This window comes from Microtus pennsylvanicus, chromosome 18, assembly GCF_037038515.1.
Source record: "Microtus pennsylvanicus isolate mMicPen1 chromosome 18, mMicPen1.hap1, whole genome shotgun sequence".
Lineage (NCBI taxonomy): Eukaryota > Metazoa > Chordata > Mammalia > Rodentia > Cricetidae > Microtus > Microtus pennsylvanicus.
Window position 1 is genome coordinate 10,011,971 of NC_134596.1, and position 15,576 is coordinate 10,027,546.

Sequence of the window (15,576 nt, forward strand, 5' to 3'; positions counted from 1 at the left end):
AGCTTCTCTTAGATGTGCAAATATATAATTGACAAAAGGAAAAATTTGCCAAATGCAACAATCAATCCTACTCCATATTGTTAGGGTGATAGTGGTAAGAGAATCATAAACTTCTTCTGCAACATTTCTGAAAGAATTTATTTTCCAAAACTGTCAGAAATATTTATCCCTAGACTCACAGGAAACATTGACTCTAACTTGCAGGGAAAAAAAGGATAAAATTGGGGTATTAAAGGGCAAAATTATAGAAATCTTAAATGCCCATTAAAATTAAATGAAAGCAAAGAAACAATTAAAAATGCTTAGCATAATGACATCCCTCTATGAAATGTCAAAAAGATGGATAATTCTCTACAATTAACACAAATAGGAGAAAACCACTAACAAATGTTGGAGGCTAAGAAAAAAGAATTATTTTCTACTGTACAGTAATATTGATAGTCCTTTGTATTAGAAAGGTCAATGTTAAATCTGTTCTATAAAATCACAACAGTGTGTATTCAGTATGGAATACTGGTGTATAAAATCATATCTACACAATAAAATATAATAATTTTGTGGGATACTTACTTGTTCCCTGATTCAGTTTTGCACATCCTGATGTGTTTGGCTCTTCATGCTGTTCTGATCTCTCACATACTAACTATGCATGGATTTATTGCTCCATTGTTCCCATGGTTTGAACATTCTGATTTTTCTTCATATTGCAGTTAGGGACTTTATGCCTGACAATTAGAACATAGTTAGGTTGTCTAGTAAGTTGCCTAGTTACCCATGTACACAAGGAGAATTTGCTCCTTTTCCTTACCCTATATTTACCTGGATTATTCTCTTGAATAAACAAGACTTGATGAGAATCCTGTCTTGTCTCCATCTCTGGTATCTCTTGTCCCATCTATTCTCACTCCCCCTCTCGGGACTCTGTTGACTTTCAGGTGGGCCAGGGTAGAGTGGTGCCCAACGTGTGTCTGGAACACGGGAGATTCAGTGAAGAAGCTGTTCAAAGAGGCCCATATAAAGTGAAGTATAATTAAGAGGAAGAAAAACACAGGAACCTGCTGTCTTCTAAACCTCGGAAAGCAGAACAGTGATCACAGGACAAACAATTACTTAGCATGAAATGAGACATGCATTCAAGGCACGAGGGGTAAATACTAAAATTGAAACTTAGTGTTTTTTGAGTATATTAAAGATGTTTTATAGATGAGAAAAAATGATAGAGAGGCGCTTAAGATTACTGTTAAGCATTTACAAAGAACAGTTCCTATAACTGTCTTTTTTACTAGAATTAATAATATTTTTAGAGGTATTATGATTTTGTAGTGGGCAATGTTATTGGGATAGAAGAGAAAGTATTATTAAAAGATAAGTTGGACATAATGCATAAAAAGACTAAATATTTGCAATGGCAAATATGGGTTTTTTAATTTGAGAAGGGTCAAATTGATGCAGTCAGCAACAATCTTCTGTATGGAAATTATTTTTCCTATGTTAACAGGTAAGTGGAACTTGCGATAACCCTAATCAGCAGGCTCATACCCCAGTTGAAATACTTAAATAACTGAGAGAAATAGGCATGGAAGTATGGGAGCATCTTCGATCCATGGGAGAGAACGTTGTTCATGGATTAAAGATATCCAGAAATCTAATGAACCTAATATTGAATTCCTAGTTCGACTAAAACAAGCAGTAGAAAGAACTGTAATTGGAGAAGAAGCAAGGAAATAACTTCTGAAAAAGCCAAGCATACAAAAATGCCAAGGTGTGTTATAATGAGCTATGCTATCAGTTCAGGAAACAGGAAATATTAATAGTTATAGGAAAGTATGAAAGATATTCCGTCTGAAAGAAAAGGGCAATTGGCTGCTGAAACTATGGCCACCATTTAATATGATTTGTAAATTAAAATAAAAATTTAAAAGATTTAAAATGCTTTGGATTTTGGAAAATCAGTTTCTTAACAAAGAAGTTCATACATACAAAAGTAAAATTAGTTAAAGAGCATATTTAAAAGGCCTTTTTGAATAGGTTATAAACTATAATCACATGCAAAATGTCTGAAGATCTGACATTTGAAAATTTGGAAATGCTCTAAGGGATCATTGGTAGCCTTTTCCTTTGGTAAAGATGAAAGTGGACATTTACATACTAATGCTAATCATCTACATGTTCACGATAAAATTCCATTTTGCTATAATAATCTTACTTTTCCTTGGACAGCAGAGTAGAGGGTGCCTGAACTGGCTTTATCCTCTAGCCACACTGATGAATATCTTGCATATCACCATAGAACCTCGTCTGGCAGTGGATGGAGATAGAGACAGAGACCCACATTGGAGGACTTGGACTGAGATCCCAAGGTCCAAAGGAGGAGCAGAAGGAGGGAGAACAGGAGCAAGGAAGTCAGGACCACAAGGGGTGCACCCATCGACTGAGACTCTGGGGCTGATCTAATAGGAGCTCACCAAGGCCAGCTGTACTGGGACTGATGGAGCATGTGGTCAAACAAGACTCTCTGAATGTAGCTGAAATGAGGGCTGATTGAGAAGCCAAGGATGATGGCACTGGGTTTTGATTCTACTGCATGTACTGGCTTTGTGGGAGCCTAGTTTATTTGGATGCTCACCTACCTAGACCGTGAAGGAGAGAGGATGGCATTGGACTTCCTATAAGGCATGGAACTCTGACTGCTCTTTGAACTGGAAAGGGTGGGTGAAGGGGGTGGAAGGAAGGGAATGGAAATGGGAGGAGGAAAGGAGGTGGAATTTTTTAATAAAAAGAAAAAATTCCATTTTGATAAATTAATCATACTTTCAAGTCCATTACATTTTAAACAGCAAATTGAAATTTTAAAAAGGAAGATTTGGGTAAGGAATAAATATGAAATATTTGGAAGAATAATTGCAACGTTACCTTAATACATATTAAATTTCTTAAATCTGCCCTGAAGGGATATTCTAGTTAGAGTAGATAAATGTTTTGTTCATACTCCAAATGTTGAACTAGCAGAAAAATTGCCATAAATACGGAATGACAGCCTTCATTTCTAATGGAGAAATGGAGAGGGTTTGGTATTGTTTGTTCAGGATGAGTGATAATTATGACTCCTGAAGTAGGCATTTCAATATTGGCCATGGTAAAATTATACTCATGGAAGTGACCTCACCAATACTGATCTTCACCACGATCACCAACTTGGGGTTAGGTGAAATCTCTTGTGCTCTATGGTCAGATTATTGTCCAGCAGTCCAAAAGACCAGTTACAGCTGAATATTTTTTCTGGCGGAATGTGCTCATTTACTTGTCTCTTTTGTTCAAGGATCAGCTGTAAAATATTGTGCTTATGACTCTTGTACACCTATGTTTAAGCCTGTCTTTTGGGGAGATACTGATGTTTTAGTGTATATCACTGTAAGTATCCTCTCTCCTCCTTGGAATGGCTTGACTTATCAGAATAATTTTGATGGACCTCATATATTTCCTTATATGGATGATAGAAAGCCAATAAGCTTTGGAAATTGTCTTTGTTTATAAATGGGATTACATCATTGGTTACAACCTGGAATTAAAATTTGCAGATCTCGTACTCATCTTCAAAGGCTTTCAGCATGGTAAATTAATCAGACCTGGTAAAATTATAATAATTCATAGTGAATTATTATATCCTGTATGACCAGATTTTACATATTATGCTTTAAAATATCAGCCATTTATTTGGAAGACTTGTTTGGGCAAATTTGGCAAAATAATTCAAAATAAAGAGATCCATTGGTGCCCATATTGTCAATTTATTAACACTTGTTCTGAATGGAATATTATCATTTGTGATTTGCTTAATGTTACCAGATTGAATTGAGTCAATAATGAAATGATAAGTGGAAAACATCTTCTGTCATGGGGAGATGGAGGAATCAGTGATAATCACATTCCTTACTCACAGACGCTACTGCAATTCAGAAGATTGTGGCTGCTTAGACCTGTTCGGCTTTTAAATGGCTCATTTATTTCAACAGAAGTATCTGCTTCTACTTATAAATTTCACTTATTTGGAAGTAGTAATGTTACTGCTTGTGTACCACTACCACATGCATTTTTGTTGGAAGAATTAATTTTACAACTGGAATTAATTTATTTGAATGTTAATTGTATTTATATATTAATTCCACTGTCAAGTTTAATCCTCATGATCAATCACTTATGATATTACAACAGCATACACATATTTGGCTGCCATTAACTTGGGTCGTTCTTGGGCTCAAAATCCTCTAGATAATATTGTAGAATTCTTCAAAAAGATATTGAAAAGATAAAGCACATGTTTGGTATAATAATAGTTGTCATTCTTAATCTTATGACTGTTTTGCTACTACTTCTGTGGCTGGTTAATAGCTTATAGAGACAGAGAATTTTCACCAATATGAGTACTCCAGCCTCAGGTCATTTGTCTGTTCTCTCTTTTCAGTGACATCTGACTTCAGGGAAAATTTGTGTGTGTGTGTGTGTGTGTGTGTGTGTGTGTGTGTGTGTGTGTGTTTTGTATGGGAATTCTTCTACTACATAGGCATCATTTCAAATCTAGCATACCTGAGAACATCTATCTTTCCCCTTTCATCATTTCTGTAAATAATATAAGACATTCTGATAATATTTTGAATTCATATTGTTCCTCATAATACAATAGAACATTCTCTGGTTTTTGTAATGAAACAGTTACATAAGGAAATTTACATAGTTTAAATTCAAATACAAGTGTACATGTACATAAATACCAATAAATTACTATTTGCATGTGTTACTATAATAAGATGCCACAGACTTGAAATTTGCCACATGTGGTATGAAAACGGGCAAGTAAGTCTCAGATCTTCTGTATTCATTGCATATGCTTAATGTCCTGAGAAAGACATGATAATGTTTGTATATCAGTTTTTTTCTCATGGATGTATGAGAAATAGATCCAGTAGTTAATATTTCAAATTACCAGTCCATGGACAGAGCCCTTTATGAATCTTTGAATTTTCTGAACATAAAAGCAGAAAATAACATAAGGGTTATTATTTAGAGTACACACTGATATTTTTATATGTAACTAACTACTCTACTACTTTCTTTACTCTAATTGTATTTTTGGCATTCTTACAGATTCAACAATTTTTGTCTGACTCCTGAACTGAAACCATAAAATGACTAAAGTGTCTTTGCGGTTTTTATATAATCCACACATATATCAAAGAAGAACAACATTCAGGAGACTCCCATACAAATCTACAAAGAATTAATAAAATAAAGTTTTACTGTTTATCTTAAAAATAAGATATTTAATCAATATTTTTACACTATTAGGATCAGAGAGTCAGTCTCTTAAACCATTAATATAGCTATAATTTCTAATAATCATCCTAATGTGTTATGGTCAAACCCACAACTAACATGACTACAAAATACCAAGATAAAATGCATGATTTCTTCAGCTAATTCAAATGTCATTATTTGTCAAAATTTATCTTCAGAGGCTATTACTGGTTACATATGCACAGACATGTCCAAATTCCTACTATTTGATTTTTTGAAAACTGTCGCTATATAATTGAAAGAAAAAACAATTTGCCAATTGCAACAATTGAGCCTACTTTATATTGTAAGTCATAACACAATCAGAAATTTCATATATGTATATTTTAAAGATGGCAGAAATATTGTTACAGATTGAAATGGAGGCACTTGATTATAAAATACCAATGTTTTCCAGTCTCAACATAATTAGCAGATATACACATTTAGAATCTGAGATGAACTGAGATGAACAAGATAAGTTCTGAACTTTTAAAGCATATAAAACAAGACACACAATAACAAAGATATCTATTTTGTTAATGATTTTCAAGGGAAGTATGCAATACCTCTCTGCCATCACCAATAAACACTGGATTTCCAAAAAGCCCATGCTGTCTGATTTCTTAATTGGGAATGAGCAAAAAGTGAGAAAATATCATGTACAAGAGTATTTATATGCAAATACACAAAGACTATGTCAATCAAAACAGCAAATTTGAGACTGTGAGAACCTTAAAAGCAATAGGATGATAAGAAGTAGGTTTACTCTTCTATACGATATTATAATTCAGAGTCTTTGGGGACAGGTAAAATATTGCTTTAATATGTTACTGCATATCAATGATTCTGTTTTAATGAGAAAAAAAACCTGCAATGTCATACCAGTTTTCATAATGAATCTCAGAGAAAAGAAGAAAGGGCATGACTCCCCTGACACTGTCATATACTAAAACATTAAGGGAATTATTTCTTTGCTGATGCTGCAGTGTTCAAGACAGAGATAGTGGTGCCACAACTTTAAAGAGAAGGAGAGGTTTCAGAAGCAGGGATGGACATGATGCACAGACCATAACAGGTGACTCCAAACAGTAATACTGGAATATACCAGTACCTGACTGCTAATTATCCTGGGTTTTTTGTCATATAGATGTCAAGAGCAGTCTGCCGTGTCTGGGAAATATACATTCGGATTTCAGGTATAAATATTTGCAGCTGTGAGCTGGCATATAGCCAGAACCTGTCTAGGAAGGATTCGCTATGCTGAAAATATTATTAGCTCTCCTTGCCTCAGAATCCTCTGAAGGAGTGTGTGCATTCCAATTTTCCCCGGAACAATGACGAGAATGATCTCAATTCCACCAATAGGAACAAAGCCTGTGGTTACCTTGGAGATCTGCATCAGAGCTGCTGAATCATTTCTCCTTCCCTTCTCTATGTTTCCTCCGGCAGAAAAATATGAAAGTGAGAGTAGATGGCAGGAAATAATGTAGTTTACTTAGGACCAGAATCCCATTATCAAAAGGGAAATCATTATGAGGTAAGAAGGAGGTTATCACGTATCTGAATTCTTGGGTCTGTATCCTGCCTATCTACCTGAAATTTCTATTTCTCCCTGCTGACGGCTGATTGTGATTCTGTGCTGCCGATTGCAGCTTACGGGTATCACATTAAGAATTCCGATGTCAGAGTCCCTAAACACTTATTACGGAATCTTACACTTGAAATTTTTAGATTCCCAGGTGCCTGAGGCTATTTGACAACATAGCAATTATCTTACTGAGGTTTCCAATAGCGCATAAGGTCAGTACATTTCAGGGTTGTCATGTATAGACTTTCTATGAAAATCATCATTTCAGAAAATCAATAATCTAAAGCTAACCTTGGAATCGCAGATTTTGCGGCAGAATCAGTGGCTTCAGACTCGAGCGCATTTCCTGCACTGCAAACAGAATCAGGTGACTCTCACAAATTCCTTGCTTTTCCTATGCTACTGTATACTGCAGGTGTCGGAGACACATTTTCTTCTCTGATGTTTTTTACAGTGAGGCCTTGACTAAAGTCCAGCTTTGAGCAGGACTTTAGTCAAAGCCCCACTGGCAGAATCCCTCAGTGCAGTCCGTTTTATGCCATGTAGGAACCAATAAGAAGAGAGATCTCATAACAAGGACCGGAAAGCACAAGACTGCATTCATCTTGATGATCTCATCCAGAGCTGATGAGTCATCTGTGTCTCTCTCCTCACCTTGTTCTGTAAAAAGAAGCAGAGCAATTGACACAGGAACAGAGGATAAAATGTAATTTACCCTGCATTTTGCCTACAATTAACAGCCAACTAAACTGGTAAAATGTAACAGGTTGAGCCAGTTGGCAGATGCCTTTTCCTTGAATCTATCTATATACATGGAAGCCTTCATGCCTCTCTGAAGATTTTTGGTGGTGAATCTGTTCTGCCAATGTATCTGGCTTCTGATTCTTTGTGATATTTTTCTATGTTTTTGGTGTGGATTTTTATGCAATCAAATTATAATAAATATGTTTCGTATAATACGATATTATGAATTATATACAAATAAAAGTGCAATTATAATTTTTCTTGTAGTCTTATTATAATACACGATATATATATGATGATTAGAGGGCTGTACGAGGAATTGGGGAGACTGTAGAAATAAATGTAGATTTTAAACCCTCTCCTATATAGACCCAACTATAATATAGTAGCTCACAATGTGTTGGTGATAAAGAAATGAATTCAGTTTAATTTATTTCAGAAAAAAATAAATATATTTAAATTGTTAACATTTGTGTTTGTTTGTTTTAAGGCTTATAGGTATTTGGATATTTACGTTTGCATGAAACATCCTTCAAATTTTTGTTTCTTGCATGCAAGCAATATACATTATTATTCTTTAAATAATAATTTATAATTATTTATTTAAAAAAACAACTGGATTTAAAATATTAGAATTTTTCTCTAAATCCTATAAGCACCATTTATATATATATATATATATATATATATATGTATGTATGTATATATGTATATATTAAAAAGAGAATTTATTTAAGGAAGTTGTATGTACACCAGTTTCAATCCATCTACTTTTACATCTATTTCATGGTAACCCACTATGATAATTTGTCCTGCCATTAGGCGTGCTAGGATTTTTGACACTGCATAAGCTACAAGAATAATGCAGTTAGTTCCATTTTTTTTTGAAATTACACCTGGGCTATTGTTCTTTTATATTAATCCAATACTTGTTTTATGTAGATGTTTATTGGAAATAGAAGATATGAGATTGGATTTCTCCTTTGACTGTAATGTATTATTTTAGCCTAGCTGGACATAAATGCTCAGAGAACTTCCTCTTTCCACACTTTTCTAATATTCTGAAATATGAAATACCAGCATGCTTGCTTTAGAAAACGAGTATTGTGAAAATGTCTTCTAGGTTTCTAAATTTCCAAATGAGCACGTTGTTGACTGTCTCAGGTTACAATGTGAACATAAAAGCAAAAAATAAGATAATGACTATAACTCACAGACTACTCTGTTTACTAGTCTAAAGAAAATGGTATTCAGCTTACTCACCAAGTTTGATATGGTTTTGTAACATCAATATTAAATTATCTTTTGGAATTGTAGATGATAATGTGAAAAAATGGGTAAATATCTGGGTTCTACTACTAACATCCTTATGCATACAGTATAATTAGAATAGCATGGAGGTAAATCCATGCCCATCGAACAAAACTGTATAAAAATTTGTGGGTATATTTATCCAATGGGGTACTCCTCAGTGTTAAAAGACGATGACACCTTCAAATTTGCAGGCAAAAGAAGATCACTAGAAAACTCCATCCTGAGTGTGTTAACACAGTTCAGAATTATGAGGATCGTTTTTAGCCAATCATCGGTGAACACCAAGTAAAGCAAACCTATAGCCCATGACCCCAGACTAGCTAAGTAACAAGGAGAACGAACATAAGGGGAACAAACATTCGTCCTTTAACAGCACCAGTCTATGCCCCAGAGCATGTGGGGCACTGAAGACATCCACTTGGAGCTTGGAAAAACTGGCCTTTGTGCAAAGAACTCCCCATGTCTTGACACTGGAAAAAATGCACGATGTGTGAACTGGACAAGAATTATCAAAAAAAAAAAAAGATTGCCAAACTTTGACAAAACTGGGTAAGATGAATTTAAAACTTTTTCCTGCTTCTGAAAATGGTCTGTCAATGACTATATATCTAAGAAAATATTATTTGCTCCAATGATGAAAATGAAACTTGGGGTGATAGCCTACATAGTTTGTTGTCTCTGTTATTTATTGCACATTTGAAAGTTGATTCTTTGTACTTCAATTTTACTAATGTAATATTATTTTCCTCTCAGGTTTCCATGGGTTTGAATACTAGGTAGACATATTTATATTCCTCTTATGACTCGGACAAGGCATTACTAATATCAGACTTAGAATCCATAGGATAGGATATTTATTGAAATATTTATGATACATTTCATTCTTGATATTGTTTATGATGTGTGTAAGTCTACTATTTTTGTTTTATTTTTCAAGAAAGGGTGTCTCTGGTAACTCTAATTTTTATACTTGATATCTGTTCTTATTGTATGTAGTTTTGCAATGGGTTTAAAAGTCTCTTATTTAAACAAAAGGGAGAGGTGCTCTGGAAACTCCTTAAGACAATGGCTTTGGATGCTGGGCCACTTAGACATGGTCTTCAAATACTATAACAACAGATCAAGAAACATGCTCTTGCTCCTTCTTGTCAACCTGATTCTGTTCCCTGTTACCTACTCGTGGAGAGGACTGTTGATCTGAGAGGCTACCCCCAAATAAAGAATCCTTTATTATAATCTAATCCAAAATGATGTGGGACTATTTTATCATGATGCTCTAAAAATACTGTTTTTGCTTGACTGTAGTACACATTTAATCCAATAAGAACTTTGCTACTTTGCAGAACTTAATTGTTATGAAACATGGAAAATCCACACATAATGATTATGACTTGGTGATTAATGTTCACAAATTCATCTTTAGTTCCTATTGAACTATAGGTTCTAGCTCAAGGAGTGGAATATTTGAGGCAATTTCTAAAATTATTTTCTCAGTTATCCAATTATACCATGAAAATCAGTTTTTTATCTTAACAAAGGTTCTTTTCATCCCGGAATGCAATGACAAATATCACAGTACTCCTTATATATTGAGAAGTTTCTAAATCTTAGGTGATCAACAATTACTTGGAACATAAGGCCTGAAATAAATAGCCTTCATTATTCACAAAGTTGGATCCGCAAAAATTATGTTTCCATAATTTATGTACGATATAATATTTACGGGCAAAATTTTTTTGGAAACTTTTCTAATCACCTTGTTGAATTCCATTTCTGTCATACACTACTATAAAATCCTCAATGATAATTTGTATACCTTGTGAATAAATTTTCCACAATTCTTAAAACACACTTGAGTGCCTCTTAATTAATAACAGTTGTGGGTCTTTATCTACTTGTGACACCTCTGACAATGGGAGAAGTGTCTGACCATGTTTTGGGCTGGTGCTCTGTAACCTGCTTCCCATACTGGATAGCCTTACTCTGCCTAAATACAAGGGGAGGTGTTGGCCTTATAGTAGAGGAATATGTCATGCTGTTCTGGCAGCCATGAGAGGCCTGCCCCATATCATGTGAATACTGTGAGGGAGAAGAGTAAAGGGGCTAAGGGAGAGAGCTGGCAAAGAGATTGAGGGGGAATCTGCTGTCTGGAATTACACAAAATTTGCATAATTGAATAAATGAATGAATGAGCATATAAACAGATATAAAGGTCATTTGAATGCCACAAAAGTAAAAAACACAAATAAGAAACCAGATGCTTAAAAAATAGAAAATACAATGATGAGTTATAAATAAAAAATTATATCCTGTAAATTAAAATTAAATTAGTTTTTTATGAACCTATAATAATGATTAGCATTGTGAAGAAATATTGAAGAAAATTTATAAAAATTTTCAAATTTCTACCTGTAAGTCTTTGCTTTAGTGTGCTTTGTTGTGTCAGTGACAATGGGCATGTTTCTTACTCCTGTCAGTTAGGCATAGCCTGCCATTATTACCTGTCAGAAATTCCACCTGTCACTCTCAACTGGACTGTGACATGATTCTGAGAAGTAGTGAGGTTCATCAGGGTTCTGATTTCATTGTAAGCAAATTGATGTTTATTAGTTTAACTAGGTGTTAGTTTCTCCTTTTTTTTCCTCTCAAAATCATCCTTCAACAAAGGGTGGAACCATTTTACTAAAATTGCTCCTTTCTATAGAGAACCATTTAAAGCTCATAATATTATTTCTTTGTAACCTAGTTAAGGTTTCATTACCTTAACACGGCTGGAGGTTTTTTGTTGGTTGATAAACTTTTCTGCCCAAATTTATCCACATAACTTTGGATATGGATGGATGTTCCTCCATCTACAGATAATTTACTAATTTCAAAGACTTTACATCCTGCATTGCAATTTGCAAAATGCTCTCTTTCTTACATATATCTGCTCTTATTTTAGAATGTGACTTTCTTTAAAGAAGCCAGAATCCTGGAATCAGTCATCTCATTAGAGATCACATGCACACTGTCTACCATATTAGCATAAGAAATGTCATACATCATATGAGTTTCTTCACCCTTGGGTTTTGCATAGAGTTTTCAATCATCACCCTTACGTTTCAGAAGAGATTTGTGTCTTTGTTTGGAATGCTTGATTTTAAAATAATTAAACAGCTATAAAACTTAAAAAAAGAAAAAAAAAGTGGGGAATACAAAAAAAACTTGGTAAGGAAAATACCAAAATTGGAAGTATGACCATAACAAGAAAAGATAAAATATTCTCACAAATGATGTCTTCATGAGAAAGCAACATCATTGTAATGTTGAGGGTAAGCATGCTGGTTAATATACACAAGAGTGTAAAACATCAGCTTTAAATGCCATAAAAACATCATTTTACACCAATGTTACTCATGCACAGTTGTTCAAAGAGCTAAAAACTTGCAATGCTTCTTCTAATTTCATTTTATTAATACATACTTATTACCATTATTCTTGGGCTTAAAAATACTTCATCATGCTATGTGTAGATTCAATTTATATCCTAAAGAAGAGGATATCTTATTTGAAGACAGCATATCATAAGGAGTAGATCTGTCAGCAGATGTTGATGGCTTGTATCCTAAAGCCCTGACTTGAAATAACCAATCAGAAACTTTATTATTTACAATACTGTCTGGCCAATAGCTTAAGAGTACTGCTATCTTACTCCTATATCCTAAAATAACCCACTTCTCCTAATCTGTGGACCACCATGAGGTCGTGGCTTACGGGCAAATTTCAGCAGGTGCCAGGAAAGGTATATGTTTTTGGCAGCAGCTTCATGGCTTCTCAGTGACTCTTCCTAATTTTTCTATATAGCTCCTTCAGGCTTTCTTTACTCTGCTAAGACATTGGTTGATTCAGCTTACTTATTAACAAATGGCAATAAAGAGATTCACAGAATATATCACCTACCAAATCAGCTTCTCTTTGATTTCTAAATAAAAGAGAAAGATTTAACTTTAACATACTAATGTTGCATATAAAAGCAAGTATCTAGCAAGAATCACAGTTATGATATTCATATGCATCTTATGTTTTATCATAGCTAAGGAAACTATGACTATTTATTCTTTTTATAGTATATAACATTTTATTTCCTGAGTATCCTCTTTTTATAATGAGCAAGAAAGACATCCTTTCTAATGATCTCAGTGCTTGCAGGGCTGCTCTTAGACTTGAAAATGGAGATTTTATCCTTCCATCAACTCAGCCTCCACAAGCTGTGTGATCCTTTGTTGTATCATTGCAAAGAGAATTGGTTGCAAAAATAAGTCTTCATCTCGATTGAAGAATTTATTGCTCCACTAAAAGGCAGGTCCTTAAAGTTCACTGATTCCACTCTACTGAAGATAGAGCAAGGAACATCTAGGGCTTTTTTTTATTGTATGACTAGGTCATTTTAGCAAACCTAGGTAGAGATGGTGAATAGCTGAAGATATTAAAGTAAATTCAGCCTAAGGGGGAAAGTCGGGAACAGATATTTAGGTTGTGGAAATGAAAATGAACCTCATTTGAGAAGGTCCAAGCAATAAGTAATTCAACTATTTCATTCTCTAGGACGTTAGCTGGGCCCCTGTACTGTATCAGTAAATCACCTATTGAATCTGCCTCTTTGGACAATGTATTAGTTTCCTGTTGCTGCTGAGAAAAATTACCAAGCATTTTGCTGTTTTAAAGCAACACAAGTGGATAATACTCCTGATTGTGAGGGTACAAAATGTATTTTTCTGATCTCAAAACAAGGTGTTTTCCAGGCTTCATTCCTTCTGGGTTTTTTTATCAGGAGTCCATATCGATGCCATACAAAGTGACAGGAGACTTCCTGCCTTTTCAGTGAATGCTTGTCTTTCTTAAATTATCTTTTAGGTCCCTTATCATCTCAATAAAGACCTCTGTGGGTATACTGAGATAGCTAATCTAAATAGTATACGATCACTTGCAATCTCAAATTCGTGAACATAATTGTAGCTACAATGTCTTGTTGGTCATACCAGGGAATGTTCACAGCCTCTGTTGATCAAGACAAAGGGATTTCTAGATTTATCACACCTGTCACAGAAGAGGAAAGAGTTCTTTGGATTCTAATTTGAATGCATATGCTTCACCTAAGCAGAGGCATAAGGAAGTAAGCACTGTGAGACCTCGTAGTGTGGTGATCATTTTAACATCTCTCTGTGCTCTTTCTGCTTTGTGTTGCATCAGCAGTAATAAAGGTGACCATCACCATATCTGTGGTGATATTTTTACATTCTCAGAGGGCAGGAGAAAAGCCATTTCAGTTCTTTTAAAGATCTTATGACTAACAAAATGTTGCCAAGATTAAGATCATATCATTGCCACGAGACATATTTCAACATAAAGATGTACAAGAATGTATGTCATGTAATAAGTAACATTTTATCTGCTCTAGTTCTTTTTTTCTCTGACATCTATCTCTATGCAACAAAAGAGGAGACAAGATAAAGATTTGCATTAACGAAAGGAGATACAAATTTGCTAATTCAATTGACACATTGTCAATACAGAAAGCATATTTCATCACAGTAATTTGACTTGACAGAGGCATAATCAACAGAACGTGTATCCAATTAGAAACAGATTAAGCACACCAATGATAGAAGGAAGATGGCCATGTGTGAACCATGCAAGGGGAATGTGTGGCAAAGAAGCCTATAATGATTTAGAAAGTACAGAACTAGACCCTCTTGTTAAATAGAAAGATGTCATATTCAGTGATGACAAGCTTTGGGTAAATGCAAACATACAGGGTTTCACTAGCATAGCATATACAGCATCAGACAGTTGAGAAACTTGAGATGTACTAAATGAGAAAAAGAAGGGTACATAATGAAAGGAAAATTGAGTAAAAAAGTGAAAAGAAACATAGCAACAAAGGCAACATCCATTTTGCTAATCTGGGACCTCCAAGAGCAGAAACAACACAAAAGAAACACAAATACAACATGAAAAACTTGCAGTGGTTAACGATATTTTAAAAGGAGTATAAAGCTGGGAAGTCAATGCTTCAAGGGAATACCTGATTCAGAGAGGCTCAGATCTCATATGGAGGGTTCTGGTTTTGAAGTATGCTTAGTTAAAACACTCATTGTAGATTATTCTGTGTAATCAGAATGTGCTGGAAAGGAGAGAACAAAGGCAGACTAAATGTGAGATAATAGAAACCTTACAGGACAAAACAACAAAAAGTCGTCTCATTAAAAAGCGCAGGATGAACAGGAGAATGTGGAATAATAGCAAAAAGACAGTGGTTTTGTTCTCTACAACACTGAAAAAATTTCTACATTCTTTTCTGCTGAAAATGTACTTCAGAATCATAACAAAAGTATACTCACATTTTAACCCCTCAAAGTTATCTGAGGAGATATGTATTTCTTCTTAATTAGAGTTCTTAAGTCTGAGAGAGTAAGAAAGTGCCAGAGTAGGAAACCAGGGATTTCCGTTAAAAACTTTACTGAACCCACCAATTTCTGTGTCTAGGCTGCATCAAACATGAACTTATTGTTCCATTCTCTGTTTGTTTGTTTGTTTGCATTGCTTAATTTTAA

At 34.5% G+C, this 15,576-nt stretch overlaps 1 long non-coding RNA gene across 2 annotated transcripts in view; it reads right to left on the minus strand.

Moving 5' to 3' along the window:
- Window positions 1-833: 833 nt before the first annotated feature.
- Window positions 834-15,576, minus strand: part of LOC142837383 (uncharacterized) — a 149,294-nt gene continuing 134,551 nt past the window's right edge. The window contains exons 5-6 of one of the 2 annotated variants that reach the window (XR_012908265.1): window positions 15,048-15,146; window positions 834-996 (exon numbers count right to left, since the gene is read on the minus strand). This is a non-coding gene — a long non-coding RNA (uncharacterized LOC142837383). Of the gene's footprint in view, window positions 997-7,449; window positions 7,583-15,047; window positions 15,147-15,576 lie in introns of those variants that run through there. The other variant, XR_012908266.1, reaches the window with a different exon arrangement.